This window comes from Apium graveolens, chromosome 3 (assembly GCF_009905375.1).
Source record: "Apium graveolens cultivar Ventura chromosome 3, ASM990537v1, whole genome shotgun sequence".
Lineage (NCBI taxonomy): Eukaryota > Viridiplantae > Streptophyta > Magnoliopsida > Apiales > Apiaceae > Apium > Apium graveolens.
In genome coordinates, this window is record NC_133649.1 from 255,667,249 (window position 1) to 255,686,730 (window position 19,482).

At 34.2% G+C, this 19,482-nt stretch overlaps 1 non-coding gene across 1 annotated transcript; it reads left to right on the forward strand.

The window, feature by feature from the left end:
- Positions 1-1,140: 1,140 nt before the first annotated feature.
- LOC141716465 (small nucleolar RNA R71) lies at positions 1,141-1,246 on the forward strand. Its single transcript, XR_012573174.1, has one exon. It is a non-coding gene; the product is annotated as a small nucleolar RNA R71 (small nucleolar RNA).
- Positions 1,247-19,482: the final 18,236 nt, after the last annotated feature.

The window sequence follows — 19,482 nt, forward strand, 5'->3', positions numbered from 1 at the left end:
GCTGCAACACAACAATGCATTCCTCCATGAGAGCGACAGTCTATAAATCATCTAGCTTCACTTTCCGATAGAGAATACCTTTCATAAACTTTGTATAACTAGGCATCTTCTCGAGAACCTCAGTGAAAGGTATGTTAATATGAAGTTTCTTGAACACCTCCAGAAACTTCTCAAATTGATTGTGCAGCTTTTTCTTCTGCTGCCAGCTTAGGAAAAGGTGGTGGAAGATAGATCCTGTTTCTCCCCTGTATTACCCTCAGGTGGAGTGTGTTCAACAGTAGTCTTCCTTGGTTCCACTTCTTCATCCTGCTGCTGTGCTTCTTTGTCAGTCTCAGCTTCTTCAGTCAACTCTTGAGTTTGTTCGTGATTCGCAACCTTCCCAGACCTCAAAGTGAATGCCTTTACCTGATCCTTAGCATCCTTCTTTCCTAGGCACTTCAGTATCACTAGGCAATGTACCAGGTTGACGATTTAGAAAGGCATTGGTAATTTTCCCAATTTGATTTTCCAAGGTCTTGATAGAAACAACTTGACTCTTGCACATAAGCTTCAACTCCTCTAATTCAGATTTTTCATTAGCTGGTTGCAGCTGAAGTTGTTGTCTTGGTGCATACTGCGGTTGCTGAAAACCAGGGGGGCATGTACTGCTTAGTTGGATACTGCTGATAAGGCTGTTGAACCGCATTCTGAGCATTGTTACAACTGAAATTAGGATGATTGTGGGTGTTAGGATGATAGGTGGATGGCACAGGTTACTGTGATCGTTGGAAGTTGCTCACGAACTGAGCTAATTCACTAGAAATTATGCACTGATCAGTCTCATGGGCACCAGCATAGAGCTCACAGACACTAGTGATTTGATTAACTCCATAATTAGCCAAAGTGTCCACCTTCATTGTCAAAGCCTTAAGTTGGGCAGCGATAGCAGTTGCTGTGTCCAACTCCAGAATTCCTGCTACTTTCCCCTGAGTTAGTCTCTGGGAAGGATTCTGGTACTCATTAGCAGCCATCAGTTCAATAAGTTCATAGGCTTCATCGTAGCTTTTAGCCCATAAGGCTCCTCCTGATGATGCATCAAGCATGGGCCTAGAAGTAGGACCCAATCTATTGTAGAAGTCGTTAATAATCATCCAATCAGGCATGCCATGGTGTGGGCACTTCTTAGCATCTCCTTATATCGATCCCATGCCTCACAAAAAGATTCTCCAGTTTGCTGCGTGAACTGGGTCAGAGCATTCTTGATTGCTGTAGTCTTCGCCATGGGGAAGAATTTAGTGAGAAACTTTTGAGCAAGATCTTCCCAAGTTTTGATAGACCCTGTTGGTAGAGAGTGTAACCAGCACTTAGCCTTGTCCCTCAGAGAGAATGGGAAGAGTCGTAGCTTGATAGCATCTTCAGTCACATCATTGAATTTGAAAGTATCGCAGATCTCAATGAAATCCCTGATGTGCATGTTGGGGTCTTCAGTAGGAGAACCCCCAAACTGAACTGAGTTCTGTATCATCTGGATCGTGCTTGACTTGATCTCAAAAGTGTTAGCCCTGATGGCTGGTCTGATGATGGTAGACTGAATATCATGAATCTTAGGCTTAGAATAGTCCATCATAGCCTTCTGATTTTCTGCTTGATCACCCATAGCTACTATAATTGGCTCTTCAACTTTCTCTTCTTCTTCTACCTTCTTTTCTTCCTCAAAAACTTCCCTATGAACTACCACTCTTCCTCAAAAACTTTCCTACGAACTACCACAACTTCTTCCTCGGCTTTATCCAGTGTTCTCTTACGAGTACACGAACGCGTATGCATACACCCTCGCTAGAGTACCTGAAACCAGACAAGGAACAAATAAGTAACTTTTTCCGAGTCAATGAACTTTACCGACCACTAATGGAAAGCACATAAACTATAAATTAACACTGCAGTCCCCGGCAGCGGCGCCAAAAACTTGTTAGTAGCTAAACACGCGCTAATAATACACGCAAGTATACGAGTTCGCAAGTAGTATAGAATCTTTTCTAGTTCATTCCCACAGAGACTGTATTGGTTAACTATCTAATTTATGCACATAAGCAACAATGTATGGTTATTATCCAGTGCTAAGACGATAACAAATTGAGTGTGTTTATAACTAAGAATTACACTAATAATTATAACAATGAGAATAAAATTGACTGAATTGATATATATGACAAACATGGGATTCTAACTTCATTAAATATTTCATTCAATAGCTTTATTATTCTTAACCTTAGCATGCAATGGTGATGACACTAATCATATAACACGAAACTGATAAACGCCAACTTTTGTTGCACGAGTTCCATTCTACCAGACATCCATAAAAGAGATTGAAGCTTAATATGCACCAATTATATTGAGACCCTGTATGTCTATAGAATTTGACAACATAAAGGTTTAAGCACAAGCTATCTATCTTGATTATATAGGGTAAGTAAGATGGTTAAAATTACCTACGAATCATGCATGACTCATACATGAACGTATGCTAGCATGGCAAGTTCTAAATCCTTAAATTCAGTTTCGCTTCATTAAGAATTAACACGCTATCTTATAAGTTCGCGATGCTAATAAGATGAATACGCACAACCAATACTAGGATATCATACAATTACCACATAGTAAGACATCAAACAATTTAACTAAAGAAATCCATAAATAAATCCGCTAGAACCCCACGATAATGATTAGCCCATAATCGGACTCATCATCAACGTAGGTTCTGATGAAAATATGATATAACAAACATAGTCTTTATACGAATAAATAAAACCAAGTACAAACAAGAGTATAGGTTCAGAAAAACAAGAAACAAGCATCCAAATTACAACTTAAAATAAAGATTCACAAGAATAAACTAGATTGTCTTCGCCTTTGTTGAATTGTGCTAAAGGTCTCTTTCCATCTTCTCCTTGCGCTCTGGTCCGTCTCTGACTTGTTCTTTATTAAAAACGACCTAATATGAATATATATAGCAACCCTCAACAATCTGGAAGCTTCCCTTTTAGAATTGTAATAGAAATTGAATTCTGAAATTCGGCCTCGGCACAGCCGCGCGCTATCACAGCGCGAGCGCGCTATCACAGTGCGGGCGCGCTGCATTTCTGGAACCCCAGCGCGGCTGCGCGCCATCACAGCGCGGGCGTGCCGTCCTTCTGGTAAAAACTCAAATTTCTTCTTAAAACTTGTTGCTTTGAGCTGGCTTTCCACGAGCTTTTATTCCAACACCACCTGGACACCATATTAGCACCAAAACAATGCTATTTCACCTGATTACCTGAATAGTGCCTGAAATGCAAAAATACTAGAAAACACATTAAAACTCATAACAACTTGAGTACAAATACACCAATTCAAAGCTTATTAGAGCATAATAAAGTGTCATAAATGCCACTCAACAGTATCTTATGGGAACTGGATTTGAAGCTGTTGGATACACAAATGCATATTTTGTTGGATGCAGGGTTGACAGAAAGAGCACTAGTTGTAATATCCGGGATATATTGTGTAATTATTTTTATCAATAAATAATTATTATGTGATTATTATGTGGTTTTTTGGTGAATTATCTATTAAGCGGTATCTGTGTTTGGATTTTTAAATATGATAAAATTTTACTATTTTAATTTTTATATGTCCAAAATAAAGTATAAATAATTTTAATATTTTTCTATTAATTTTTTTGTTGTTATATGATTTTATAAATGATTTATGGATTTAATAAATTAATTTTTCGAGTATTTATAAACTATTTTGTAATATCAGGAACCAACCAACTTCACCGTTTTTACAGTTTTACAACCATGAAGTCAAGGGGAAACTCATTTCTAACCTAATTTCAATATTCCGAGCATTTTCCATGTTTTGACTTTTTGATCCGGAGTACGGTTTTCCCTGTGCGGGTTCCGGCGCAAAATTTTCGATACAATATTCGTTTCGGTAAATCGATAAAACCCGTACTTTCGAGAAATGGAATATTTTGATTAAACTAGTATATTATCTTCTCGTAATTCGTATAACCAAAGCGCTGAGACCAAGTCTGTATTTACAAAATGCTTAGTTTTGGACACTTATCCTAAAACCGGCACCGATTTTGATCTGTTTTATCAAATAAATACTATATTTTATTTCCGATATTATCCAACGAGGTACCAATATTCCGTAAATATAAATAGCCTTTGCCCTATTTTATTTTATACATCTAATCATTTGCAAACAGTTAAATATATAATTTTCAAAGAAAATCCATATATTCATAATAGTTCTTCATAATCAAACCTAAATTTCAAGGCATTAGCGATATCCAATTTTGGAGTTCAAGTAACCAAATCGAAGGTATTGAAGAGTACAATCAAGTCATGTAATTCATCTGCAAAATCATCTGGTAACTTTCTATATATTTTTTATTTTCGAATTATTTTGGATTAAATTATGAATTTCTGATTTTGATGTTGTTTTTGAGATTTAATGTTTGCCTATCATAGATAATTTGATTCTGATCACTTTGGTATGTAATAATAGTCATTTGGAGTTATATAACATATTTAAATTAGAGTTTAATCTTCGAATTATGAAATTAGGGTTTATAACCCGTATGAATGTTTTCAATTGAAATTAGAGCTTTTTGATCTGGGGGTTATTAGATTGATTGGTGGCTATGTATGTGTAGAGCTTGAAAAGAGGAATCGATTGGTGGTGGTCTCGTCTACAGACGATACCGAAATCGAGCTGACCAGAGAAAAGAAGAACTCCCCTGTGCGGCCGAGTTTTCTTCGAGTTATTCTGGCCAACTCAGGGGTTATTTGTTAAAAGTAATTGGATGGTTAGATTCCTGGTGTTGAGTAGAGTAAATCTGGAGGAGATGGTGGTGTGAGGATTCTGGGAACGTCTTCTCCGGCGAAACAGGACTTTTTCCTGCGACGGGGTGCAAAAATTGCACTTTAGCCTCTTAAGTTTTGGAAACGAAACAGTTAGGTCGCTGTAGTTTCAAAAAATTACAAATTTCGGAATCCTTTTTTAAAAATTAATAAAAACATATTTTCTATTTATTTTAATTTCAAAAATTCGATTTTAATTATCAAAAATTCTAAAAATTATTATTCCAAAAATTATTTTTAATTCAAAAATAAATATGAAATATATAATTAATTAATTTTAGTTGATAATTAATTAGTTAATTGGTCAATTAATTCGAATATTAATTGTTAATTGATTTAATTAATTATTATTTTATTTTTAATTGAATATTTAATTAGATTTAATTATTATTTTAATTTAAAAATTTTGAAATATATTTTCGAGCTTGAAAATATTATTTTAAATTGTTTTCAAGACTCGATAATTATTATAAATTGATTTTAAAGTCATATTCGGGTATTCGATTCCTGTTAATTGTTTATAAATGATGCAACGACCCGTTTTTATTCCGAAAAATGTTTAAAAATTTATATTAAATAATTGAAAAATTATTTTAACCCTGAATCTTCTTTCAAAAAGTATTTTTATCGAATATCTTACGTGCTATGTGTTATATGTGATCCGATCAGTGTATTATATGCATATATGTGTATTGTTTGACTGTTTTAATTGTAACTTTCAATCCGTAAATCGAATTTGGGTGAAACGAAGGGTAGATAGAAGCTTGTAACGAATAAAATAAAGTGATAAAGAGTATTAATAGATACTTGTGATATTTAAGCAGAGGAAGCAAGGCGTAGAAGGGAGAAGTAGATAGTTAGTGATTAGAAGATGATGAACGAAAGCAAGAGCAGCGTTAGCGAATCGAGATTAGGCAAGTATTCTTGAACCTTCTTGTGATATATTGCAAGTGTCCTGAACCTTCTCAAGATATGTTTCAAGTAATTGATTGGTTCTAATTATATTACAAGTGCGTTGAAGCATTTAACCCTAAACCTTTATTCCAGTTATTGATCTTTGAGCCGTAAGCCTTATTCTTTGTAAACCACTAATTGTTGAATACCCAGATACAAACCATAGATATACGATACTACTTCATAAATACATACAAACTAAATACCGAACACTGAACCAGAATTATTTAACATACAAACCTTCATACCTTATACATCAGAAGATTAATCCTTATAACCACGAGACCTTGATTATTCTGTTATCTAATTATTTTACCAGCTGATAGCCAATCTTTGTACTTACCTTGTTGTATCCTATTGATGATTGCAAACCACCTTATGCTTGAAAACCAGTGTTGTTTATGATTCTGTTTATTGACTTACTTTGTTTATTCTTTTATTTTTATAGACTTGGATTATTTTATAAATATGGACCAGATTCGTGGTCAGACCAGATTGGTGGTCATGTTAGGCCAATGTATGCCTTGGATTCAGTAATTAGAGCAGAGCTGTGTGCCTTGCTCGGGGTTAGTGTGTGACTGATCAGCAACCTAACCTTGGTTTTCAAAATAAAAATTGAATATCCAATTCTAATCATTGCTTATAAAGAAACTTGATATCCTAAATCATTTCACTTGATCATTGTTTAATATCAGTATTTTCACTGTGACTTGCTGAGCTAGTTAGCTCATTTGTGCGATTCTGTTTATGTTCATTTTAGTTAAGAAGGAACCTGTTGGTAGCGAGGATCCCCAATCAAGTGTGCGAGCTAGGATTCCAGGTTGAGACAGAATAGCTAGCTGAAGACTTTTGTAATAGATTAAGTTTGAAAGTTTGTAAGAATATTTAATATTCAGATGTAAGTTAAACTAGGTGGGATTTTGAAAGTTTGTAATATAAGTAATTTGTGGCTTGTGTGCATACTTTAACCTGTTATGATCCGTGGATGAAGGTAAGTAGGGTCACTGTATATTATTAATATCATTATTATTTTCATAATTAATAGGTATATATATTGTGTGTGTATGTTGTGAACCCCAAACTTCTGACCCGGGTCTGGAGAGCGTCACACTAGTGGAAACTGTCAATTTCTTGAACAAAGACTTGTATCCTGGTATAGTAAGAAGTAACAATCTATGTCAAATTCCACAGCTGAGGCTGAATACATAACTGCGGGAAGTTGTTGTGCTCAAGTGCTTTGGATTAGAAATCAGCTAATGGACTATGGCCAAGTGTTACACAAAATTCCATTTATGTGTGACAATACTACTGCCATATCTATTGTCACTAATCTTGTAAATCATTCTAGAACAAAGCACATTGATGTAAGGTACCATTTTATTATAGAACATACTGCAAATGGTACTATTTAGCTTATTTTTGTTCCAACAGAAAAACAATTAGCTAACATTTTCACTAAACATTTGGATGAAGCAAATTTCACTAAACTTGTTAGTGAAACTGGAATGTTAAATTCTTCATCTTAAAGGCAAGAAATCACCTAATATGTTACAGCAGATTAATTTCTAGTGAATCAAAATTAATTTGATTTAATTGGAAATTGACTGGAATATAAGTTATAAATATTTCAGAATTCACTGTATATTTTTTTTTAAAATTCAAAATTTAGCTTAGAATTTTTCAAATTCTGAGAAAATTGTTTAAATGTTAAATTGCATTTTCAATATGTGAACTTAACGTAAGACAAAACCAAAAAGAACAAAAGTATATAGAGAACTGAGTTCTCGATAAGTCTAATTGACTTCTCGATAAGTCATTTTGAGACTTCTTGATAGAGATCTCAATAAGTCATTTTCTTGACTTCTCGAAAGACTTCTCGACAAGCTCATTATGACTTCTCGATAAGTTATTATAGAGATCTCCATATATGTTAATTCATAGAGTTCTCTACAAGCATCTATTTTAGACTTCTTGATAACTTAGAACTGGAATTATTTAATTCAAGAAATTATTTTAATGACATACTTTTGATATAAAATCATTCTAATTTTATTTTGATTTATTCAAATAAAAATTGGAAATATTCAGTCCATTCAGTATAAACTGGGTATTTATTTGACATCTCGATAAGTCACTATCTAGTTCTCGATAAGAGTCAAGACAGTGACATATCGATATGTATCTATTCTCACGTGACTTCTCGATAAGAAAATCCCATACATTTATTTCTATTTCTCGACAAGTCACTTACCTTTTTCTATAAATACCCAGACATCTTGACATAACCCCTCTTTACGCTTTCAAGATCTCAAGTAACCTAGCTTTTGCAAATCTTAACCGTTCTCTCTCATTTCGAACTCTTTATTTCTCAAATCTCTTACCCACTCAAATTAAAACACTTCAAATGGCATCAAACATTGTTAGAGCTATTATCCCTAAGGATGGCACCAACTACCTAGCTTTCACAGATGTCAATCAACCTCTTGACAGTTTCAAGAGTTTTGTCAAGTTTTTATGTGAGACATACTTTGTAGGTGCTCTAACTGCAAATCCTATTCTGTACATGGATGTTCTCAATGATTTCTGGAACTCAGCTGTGATTAGGACAATTGTGTATGAGAATCAAGCTTTATCCATGGTGGTTAACTGCTTAATCAAAGGCCAACAGTTGGAATTTACTAAGAATGATGTCAACCTGGCTCTAGGAATTCCTACTGATAAGATGGTGGAGGTACCTACACAATAGGAACTAGCTGAGTTATGGACTTCATCAACTACAGTGAAAGGATCAACCTTTCTAACTTAAATAAGAAACATCTAAAGAGGGAATGTGCATTCATGTTTGATTCAATTGTGAGAGCATTCACCTACAGGAGGACAGGGTATGACAACATCTCTAGTGTGGTTCAGAAGATGGTATTCTCCGTGGCTCATAACAGATATATTAATGTGGGGCTCTTAATTATGGAGGAACTCAGCACAAGGCTCACAATGTCTTTGGCTACAAGAGCTAAGGAAATTTTCTTTCCTAGGTTTATAATGTCTATTTTACATTATAAAGTTCAAGACATTCATGTACTTAATGGTATTGATATAACAAAGATAGCCAATTATAAAAAGGTGTCCAAAATACTATTTGGATCACTTATTACAAAGAATAGGGTACTTGTAAGTCTAAGAATCACTAACTTCATGTTAGAAAGATTTAGGACTTACCATTACCATATGCCTGTCATGAGGTCTATAGTCACATCTAGTTCAATTATGGCTCCTGTTCCTGTGGAAGTACAAACACAGGAACACCAGTAGGGGCCTTCCCAAACTGAGACCCTTCCTTCTTTACCATTAGAAGCTAGGAAACTAACCACTTCATCCTCTCAAAAGGGTGAAGTGAGTAAAAAAAGAGAAAGAATGCACCCATGACAGTAATTGCTGATAGTGGTGAGGAATAAACAGAACTTGAGTCTCACCTGGTCCGAAAACCAAAGAAGACCAAGAAAACTGAGTTGTCCACTCAATTGTCCACCTCTGCATTTTCTCAAAAGGATGCAGTTGTAAAAAAGGATTAAAGCAGACTCTAGAGGCATCCTCTCAACAGGGTGTCTCTGTTGAACAAAGTACTCTCCCTAGTGTATCTTGTAAAGAGTCTGCACCATGACTTGAGCACATTCAAGTTTATGAAAGAAGAAATAAGGATGGAACACACAGTAAGAGCACATCATTAAAGCTTCCCTCATCTATTCAGGGGGGCTTCCAACACTCAATTCTCAAATCACTAATCTTCTCTCTCAAATTCTTCTACCTATATTGAAACACTTGAATCCACTTCTCAATTATTGTCAAAATCAAGTGACACGGTTCAAGAGACTGTGCTCGCCACCCAGGAACCATAATTAGCTGGGGAGAGGATATATTCTAGGGTAGACCTTCATGACACCGACAAAAACATAGGGGTTTCATCAGTTTTTACTGAAGACCCTATGGTAGTACCAAATGCACCTTCATATGCAAATCAATCTTCATATATTGAAAGGTTTGAGGGTAGTACTTCGAGGGGGATCTATCTAAATCCTCTCCAATTCAATTGGAGGTTCCTCGTGTAGGAACAACTCCCCTCAAAATCCTGGCTGAAATTATTTTGTCAATTGAAGCTAGGAGTCCAATTGGCAATGATCTTGATATTGGGGAGGCAAGTCAAGCACATTTAAGTGCCAGTTCTTTGCAAGAAGAATAAGGGTTTGAGTTCATGGTACATGACAGTAACCTAGTCAAATCCCCTCCAATTCAAATGGAGGTTCCCACTCTTGGTGAACAATACGTTGTCACTGTTAGTGTTTGTGCCCTATAGACAACACTATGATAGTTTTAGTTTAGGACATTAGGATTATTAATGTTTATGTTCTATCGATTATTCCCTTTATAATTTATTAATTCTTAATTTACTATGATATAAATGTTAGATTATTAAATGTCTTTGGAATATGATATGCAATTCTATATCTCTAAGTACGTGAATTAGAAATGAGATTATGAGAATAGTATCAATATTCCTAAAGGTCCCTAGTCGAGTATTATTATTAAGGGACAAGAATAATGTATTAAGACTGTTGTGTTTGTTGACTGATGATCACATCTCATTGATCATAGGTATGATGATACTAAAGTCAATACATAGGTAGATGTATATGTACATGGTGCTGGACAGACCCAATGTTAGATTCTACATGCCTGTTGTGTCATAAGTAATTCTCACAGTGATAATGATGTAATGGTCCTTAGACCTGAAGTCATTATATTTCTATACAAGAATTAATATACATTAATTCCATTAAAAGTTATCCTTGACCGTGTAATGATAAAAGTGGACATTGGGTATATTATGAATCGTATGAGAAATATGAATGATCTAGATGGGATTTAACCCTCCTATTTTAGGAGTGATACTATTGGCCTCTTGTGTGAGTTAGACTATGAAATGCGTGGCCACGCTCAAATGTTGATTTGATATGATAGTCTACTCATTGATCAAGGAAACTTGGATTAAACTATGATGATGATGACACATTACATGCCTCAAGTTTAATCTATAATATTTGGTTAAAGGGATTATATTACATTGTACATTATTCACAAAAGGTTTAATCGATCACTGATTCAATTATTATTACTTGGGTAGCAATGATGTATTAGTAGATGCCGCTCATTGTTTACGATTTTAAATTAGATTTAAAATTCGTTGCCAACGTAATAATAACCTATAGGGTCACACACTAAGAATGCTTGAAGGATTATTTAATTTAAATTAGATTTAAATTATATTAAAGTAATTCAAATTATTTATGATATTAATTAAGTATGACTTAATTAATTAGATAAATATTGATATTCAAATTTACTAATATTAATTATGAAATTTATTGTTAAATAATTAAGTGAGACTTAATTATAATACAAATAGGAATTTTGAATTAATAATAACTCCTAATTAGTTAAAGTTATAATTCATTTTTCTACTCTTTATATAAGATCTCTTGTGTGGCTGATTTTTTAGGTGTGCAAGACTTTTACTAAAACCCTAGCCACCAAGAGAGAAGATGGAGAGAGCAAAAAGAAACGGGTTTGTGCTAGTACACATCGAATCCTTGAGTTCAAGCAGTTGTGTGGATACCGATAGAGCTTAGATCGCGAGAGCGAGATACGTGGTGATTGAACAAGATTTGGATCTCCATTAGTCAACCAATTGATAAAGATTCTTAAGGTAAACAATCTGATCTACGAATTAAATATATAATTTTCGCATGGATCTTGCGGTGGGTTTCGAAAATTCTGGGTTTTTTTACATTTTTAATTACTGTTTCCGTTGCGTTTATGTGCTCGAAACCCAATAATGGCATCAGAGCTACTAGCGAAAAGTGTTTAATTCGTTTATGTGTTTACTGGTATTATGATGATAACATGTATACAATATTCCATGACTGTTATGTATGCGATTTTATATGTTTTACATAGTTGTTATGTTTATATATACGTATTTATATATATATATATATGTTTTGAATATATGATATTAATGAGAGTTGTATAATCATATGATGATTATATAATCTGTATATATACTGATATATACATGTTTTATGTTTGTTCTTATTATAAGAATCGCATTTGATACGAATCTGAATCGGATGCAGCGGATTTGCTAAAATCTGTGTCTGGTGTCCGATTTTGGTGAACGAATACGCTATTTCATATGGAATCGCATATGGAATCTGTAAGGCGTTTGACGTCGTTTAGGCCCTGTAATCTGCAATTTAATGTTATCAGATTTAATTTCGAATTTTCTGATTTTTTTCAATATTTGGCTTTTATGATTAGATCATGATGGGTATGATATGTTAAGATCATATTATGTGTTTTAACATGTTATTTTGTGTTAATTGAGCATGGTGGATGGTTATGGCTTATGACCTTAGGTTAATGGTTTTGGTTTTTTAAATACGGCTTGCATGTCATTTAATCTTGTAATTATTAAATCTCGAATGTAACTCGAGTTCTTCTTGTAAGTTCATTAGATTAGTTTTCATATTTCATTCTTGTAATGTACATGAAGGCATGAAGATTTGAAGATCAAGGGTAATCCCACACGGAGGCCATCCAAGGAAGCAATACAAGAAAAAATACAAGTAATAGTTAGACTGTATTTTTTTCCACCTTAGATTGACCTAGATCTTTCTCATTAGCTTGATAAAGATCATATAGGATGAAGCCATAACCAATCACGTTTATTTATTGCACTTTACATATATATGCGCATATGATGAATGTATGTGTAGAGTAGTTTATAAAGATGCATGCTTAATTAGATTAAGGATGTATGTATTAGATACGACACCAATTCCATGCTTGCTAAACAAGATAAAATCTATAACGATTCAAGATTTTAAAATGAACAAACGATTATGAGATTCTCGTGTTTATGAAACACAGAATAAAATACAAATTTTCTTTGTTTCTTATATGGGCCGATTTTGTCAAAAGTGAGTTCATTGAACTTGTAAGGTGGTGGGTTTTAAGCGAGACCGTTGTGACTCCCTCACTACCTGGAAATCAAACCATTGACGAATATTGATTTGAAGTATTTTATTCAAGGAAAAAATTGGGAATCTCTTTATGATGACATCATGATCGTTTTAAAATTAACAAAACCCTAAAGTTAATATTAAGTTGGTCGGATGCCTTCCAATAAGTCTAATGCGTTAACCCTAGATCGATAAGAAGTGGGTTTGCCAAAGCGAAGTACTCCCATCTATCGTGGGAGATGTGTTGAAGTATATTGATACTTTTGACTATTGGGTTTGACTTAACTAAGTTACCACAATAGGATTGTGAACTTAGAGGTATAGATTTTGGCGAGATTTATTAGATAAATATGAACAAATGTCGTTCCACCAAGCTATCCAAGAGTTATATAGTTGATATAATTGATAAATGTTGCCTACCTAAATAATCATGTTTTAGGAGAAAAGCCAAAGCTGACCTAACGCATGGTGAAATATGGATATTGGTTCACTAGAAAGGATATAGAAGATTTTTTTCCCGAATTAATTGTTAGGGCTATTGAATTAATAAAATAGTGGGAGATATAGATTGTGAATATATATATATATGAATAATCACTTGAACATAATTTAATGATCATCTGTAGACTAAGTCATTTTATGCACTTTAATATTGTAGATATCAAATGATAAATAACACAAATAACTTCTCTATGTAATAGTCCTTGAGAAGGACAAGCTGACATGAAATAATTTCCTTGATTGACATGGGGACTTGAGGATTATCCTCGGGTTCAAGGATGTCACTCAAACTCCTCCCTTATTTCTTCTAGCTGAGAATGAAACATGTGCAGAACAAAATGCTTATAAGAAGCAAATAATTATGCAACTGATGTTTCATGTCTCATGCTTGTAATTATGAGTGCTGAGCTTTAGATGCAACAAGAGCATAATGATGCTTATGATATGATTGAGCACCTTCAAAAGATGTTTGAAGGATAGGCTCGTCAAAACAATTTGACAATAATAAGGCACCATACTTTTGCATTAATGGGAGAATCATATCCGGTTCGACCACTATGTTCTAAAGGTGATAGGCATATGTACCTTGATATTTTGGGTTTCAAGAATGATCTAGAGACTCAGCTTGATTTGATCAAACGATATTTGAACAACTTCTATTATCAGTTTGTGAAGAACAAAAGGAATGAGATAGACAGAACACTCAATGAGTTGTTAAGCATGTTTAGAACTGCTGAAAATAACACGGTAAAGGCATGAATTACTGTCCATATTAATGATGTACACATGGAATACAAATGGGAAAGGAAAGTGGACAGACAAGGTGAAGATTTGATCTTATTCGGTGTCAAACCAAAGTCCAATCCCAAAGGGCTTTTGAAGCCTAATAGAGGTGTTGCTAAATGAGATGATTGTCATTTCTGTGGAAATAACTGGATAAATGGAAGTTATATTATCGAGCTTATTTGGAAGATCTAAAGAAGAAGACTAGCAATGGTCAAGCTTCAGGTATAGGGTTAGAATTGGAGCAAAAGTTGTTGCTCTAGTTGAAGGAACTCGATACCTAATTTTGCCTATAAGGCGAGATTGAGAACTTGTTAAATTGTTATTATGTGCTAGCTTTAGCAGATACATTAAGTCAATTTCTTATCAGGACAAGAAAGGTTTTCAATTTAATTAAATTAACAATAGTTGTTTATTCTATTTCAATGATAAGACTTATAATGTTACACAATTAGTTAACAAATTATATGTTCTAAGTTGACTCAAATTAAACACTACCTCTTGCATTATCGTTAAGCCATATTAATGAGTAACGCATATCTGAGTTACATATAGATGAATATATGGATAAGTTTGATTTTGAATCATACGGAAGATGCGAACTTTGTCTCATTGGCAAAATAACTAAAGCTTCTTTTACCTGATCAGGTGAAAGGGCCACCGAACGATTATGACTTATACATAATAATGTATGTGGTCGAATGCGTATGATGGCAAGTGGGGGCTTATACTACTTCATAACATTTACTGATGATTTCAGTAGATATAGATATGTGGTTCTTATGAAGAACAAATCTGATTCTTTTGAAATGTTCAAAGAATATAAGGCCGAAGTAGAAAAGAAAACAAGGGAAAAGTATAAAAGTTTTACGATCAAATCATGGAGGAGAATACTTAAACCTCAATTTCAAGAGTTTCTTGAAGGAGTGTGATAGTGTATCATAACTTACTCTTTCTGGAACACCTCAAGGGAATAGAGATTCTGAGAGGAGAAATCGTACCTTGTTGGACATAGTGCGATCGATGATGAGTCAAGCGGATCTTCCATTCAGTTTCTGGGGTTATGCTCTAGAAACGGCTGAATATACACTTAACCAAATTCCGACTAAAGCGGTTTAAAATACTCCGTATGAGATATAGAGTGATGAATGTCATAGCATGTCATTTATGAAAATTTGGGGACGTGAAGCATTTGTAAAACGTTTAGCCTCTAACAAGCTTGGACCAAAATAGATAGATGCTATTTTGTGGGATATCCAAGTGAGACTAGGGGTATAGTTTTATAATCCTTTCGAGAAAAAAGTGTTTGTTGGTCGGGCCACTGTATTTTTTGAGGGAGAACTACTTTCTAAGAAAATCATTGGGAGGATAATACATCTCAATGAAGATCGAGAACCACATGATAATATTGAACCAGAGTTGGAATAAGATCAGGATATACATCAAAATGTTGAAAGTAATCCTGTTCAGGAAATACATCTTATGTGTAGATCTAGTAGGATTCACCATGAGTCCGAGAGAAATAATGGATTTCTTTTGACTCGAAATAGTGATGTGATGCTTACGGATTATGATAAAGCCTCTCACCTACCAAGATGCTATGAATCGCCCAGACTCTGAGAGATGGCCGAAGGCCATGAAATATGAGATGGAATTCATGTATCAAAATAAAGTATTAATTTTAGTTAATCCACTCGAAGGGGTAAAACCTATAGGGTGCAAGTGGGTTTTCAAGAAGAAAACTGACATGGATGGTAAAGTACAGACCTATAAGGTGCGACTAGTGGCAAAAAGTTTCAAACAAATTCATGGTATAGACTATGATGAGACTTTTTCACCAATTGCTATGGTCAAGTCCATCAGGATTTTGTTAGCAATGCTTACCTTGACTATGAGATTTGGCAAATGGATGTCAAAACTGCTTTTATATATGGGAGCCTTGAAGAGGATATGTTAGATATATTTGTGATATCATTTCTAATCTGATTTATTTAGTTTCAGAACTTAGTAACACCACTTAACTGGAAATTAGAACTTACTGAAGACAGGAAATTATCATAACTTAAGGCTGTCAAAACTTATATCAGGACTTAAGTGCGGGTACACTTCAGATAAGGAAAGCAGCTGATTTACAGGAGAGGATCTGGATTAAACAAGTAAAGATATGCATGAAGAATTGGACAACTATAGGACTGCAGTAGATAATCTCTGATTGATGTATTTTAGGAAACAAATCATTATCATATCAATTAGGAGATATCTTGTAACTGTGTAGTATATAAACACATATTAGGGTTTACACTATATGTGTTATCATTCACGAGAATAGTATTCATTGTAACCCTAAAAGCTCTTAGTGATATCATACATAACTGAGAGAGTAGATTAAACCTACTGTAACAGAGTTTGATATATTGAAAAAACTTTTTTTCTGTTAATACTTGTGTTTATAATCGAATTGATTGTAAAAACTATATTCAACCCCCTTTTATAGTATCATTGAGGCCTAACAAGTGGTATCAGAGCCAATATGTTAAGCTTACAAACAATTAAGATCCAAACAAACAATCAATCATGTTTGATCAATAAAAAACACAAGACCCTCAAGAACCTGCAAAGGTTCAACCCATTCAAAACACCAGTAGATATGAAACCATCAGGGTTCCTCTGTTCAGGGTGTCTGAGTACCCTGTATGGAGTGTGAAGATGGCCATATTTCTAGAAGCTACAAATCCAGAATATTTAGACATAATTTATGATGGTCCACACAAGCCCACAAAGCTTTCTGTTGCAGTTGGGAATGAGCCACAAAGGATGATTCCCAAAGAAAAGAGAGAATTCACCACTGAAGACATCTCTTCACTAGGAAAGGATGCAAAAGTAAGACACTTGCTTCATAGTGCACTTGATAATGTCATGTCAAATAGGGTGATTGCATGCAAGAATGTAAAAAAAATCTGGGATGCATTGGAAGTGGGATGTCAAGGAACCAATGTCATCAAAAAGAACAGGAAGACAATACTCACACAGGAGTATGAACACTTTGACTCAAAATCTGATGAGTCACTAACTGATACATATGATAGGTTCACAAAGCTGTTGAATGATCTGTCACTAGTGGATAAGGAATATGATCAAGAAGATTCAAATCTAAAATTCTTACTAGCTCTTCCTGAAAAATGGGATTTGAAAGCTACTACAATAAGAGACAACTATGAACTTGCTGATATGTCTCTTGATGAAATCTATGGGATGCTCAAGACTCATGAACTTGAAATGGAGTAAAGAAAGAAGAGGCATGGAGGGAAGTCTAAGATAGTTGCCTTAAATACTGAAGAAAAGTCAATTGTCTCTAGGAAGGAGAAAGAAAAGGCTCTCATCATACAGTCTGATTCAGAGTCATCAGATTCTGATGATGATGATTCAGAACCTGAAATTTTATCTGAAGTGGATGTTGATGCAGAGATGATGCAACTGTGTTCTCTTATGGTGAAGGGTATCACAAAGATAGCCTACAAGAAATTCAGAAAGGGTAAGAAGTTTTCCAGGAAAGGTGGAAGTTCTGACAAGAAAGGGTTTAGAAAGACTGAAGGCAAAGGAGGAAAGTCTGATAGATGAGATAACTCAAATGTCAAATGCTACAATTGTGGTGAAAAAGGCCACATCTCTCTTGATTGCAAGAAAGGAAAAGGTGATAAAGGCCAGGCACTTATCACAAAGAAGAAAAACTAGGTAGACACTTCAGAATCTGGAGAAGAGGTAAACTATGCCTTAATGGCAAATGCTGATAGCAGTTCTGATGCTGAAGAAACTAAAGGTACCTCTATCAACTCTTGATTTTGATACAGAAGATATTACTGAGTTGAGATTATTTCTGAAAAACATTTATATTCGCTATAGAGATCAAACTTTAAGGAATGAAAGATTAAAATCTGAAAATCTATAAGTACAAATACAGAAATAGTTATCTTGAAGAAAAGTTAGTCAAGATGAACACTATTCAGACAGAGAGAGATAATGTTGTGTATGTTAAGAATGAATTGCTTAAACGGAATGATTATCTAAAAACTGAATTAGAAAAAGAAAGAGAAATCATCAGGACTTGGATTAACTCAGGCAAAACAACTTAGAATATTCTAAGTAGTGGAAACTGGAAAGAAGGGTTAGGTTATAAAGATGGTAAAAGTAAGAAAGGGACTTTTCCAACTAAGCCAATTACTATCAAACAGGTTGTAAAGCCAAAGGTAAATCCTGTTAAATTTGTTGCAAAAACTGTTGTGTCTGATTCTGAAGAGATGAAAGACTCTAAAATAGAAGTCAAAGAAAAGTCAACTTCTGACAAATCAAAACAGGATTAATCAGCTTTGGTAAACATTGGCTTAATGACAAAGAAGCAGCTTAAGTATAAGATGAAAGAGATTAAAAATATGAACAAGGTAAAAAAACTAGGGAAAATAGGAATGGAAAGGAAGGTGTGAATAAAAGTAATAATTATATGCATGTTCCCAATGCTCCTAGAAAGAAATGCTATAATTGTGGAAACTCTAACCATCTTGCTTCTTTTTAGCAGGAAAAATAAAGATATAAACTGTTTACATCCTAGATCAAGAGTTAAGAGTCAGTCTGTTAGGTTTAAACCACAAAATCCTTGTTTTCATTGTGGTAGTTTATGGAATTCTATTTATACTTGTAAGGAATATCATAGTTTGTACTATAATTATTATAAAATAAAACCTTCTTTAAAGAAAGTTAGCATAATTCCTTTTAGTGTAAATTCTGATGCAAAGTCTGATATAAAGTCTGATAAAAAGCATGTTAGCATAAACTCTGAAACTAAATCTGCTGTAAATGTTAACAAACTTAACAAGGCCAAAGGATCCAAGCAAGTTTGGGTCCTTAAAACTAATCAATAGTGGTCTTTATGATTGCAGGGAAACAGGAAAAACATCATGGTTCTGGACAGTGGATGTTCAGGATATATGACTGGAAATAAAGCCCTACTATCAGACTTTGTGGAGAAAGCTGGCCCAGGAGTTTCTTATGGAGATGGAAACATGGGAAAGACTCTAGGATATGGCTATATCAATCTGGGGAATGTCATAATTGAATCAGTAGCTTTTGTCTCAGGACTTAAACACAATCTGCTAAGTGTGAGTCAAATATGTGACAGAGGTTATCATGTGGATTTCTTTGAAGAACAATGTGAAGTTGTAAGTAATTATACAGGCAAAGTGGTTCTGAAAGGTTACAGACATTATAACATTTATGAAGCC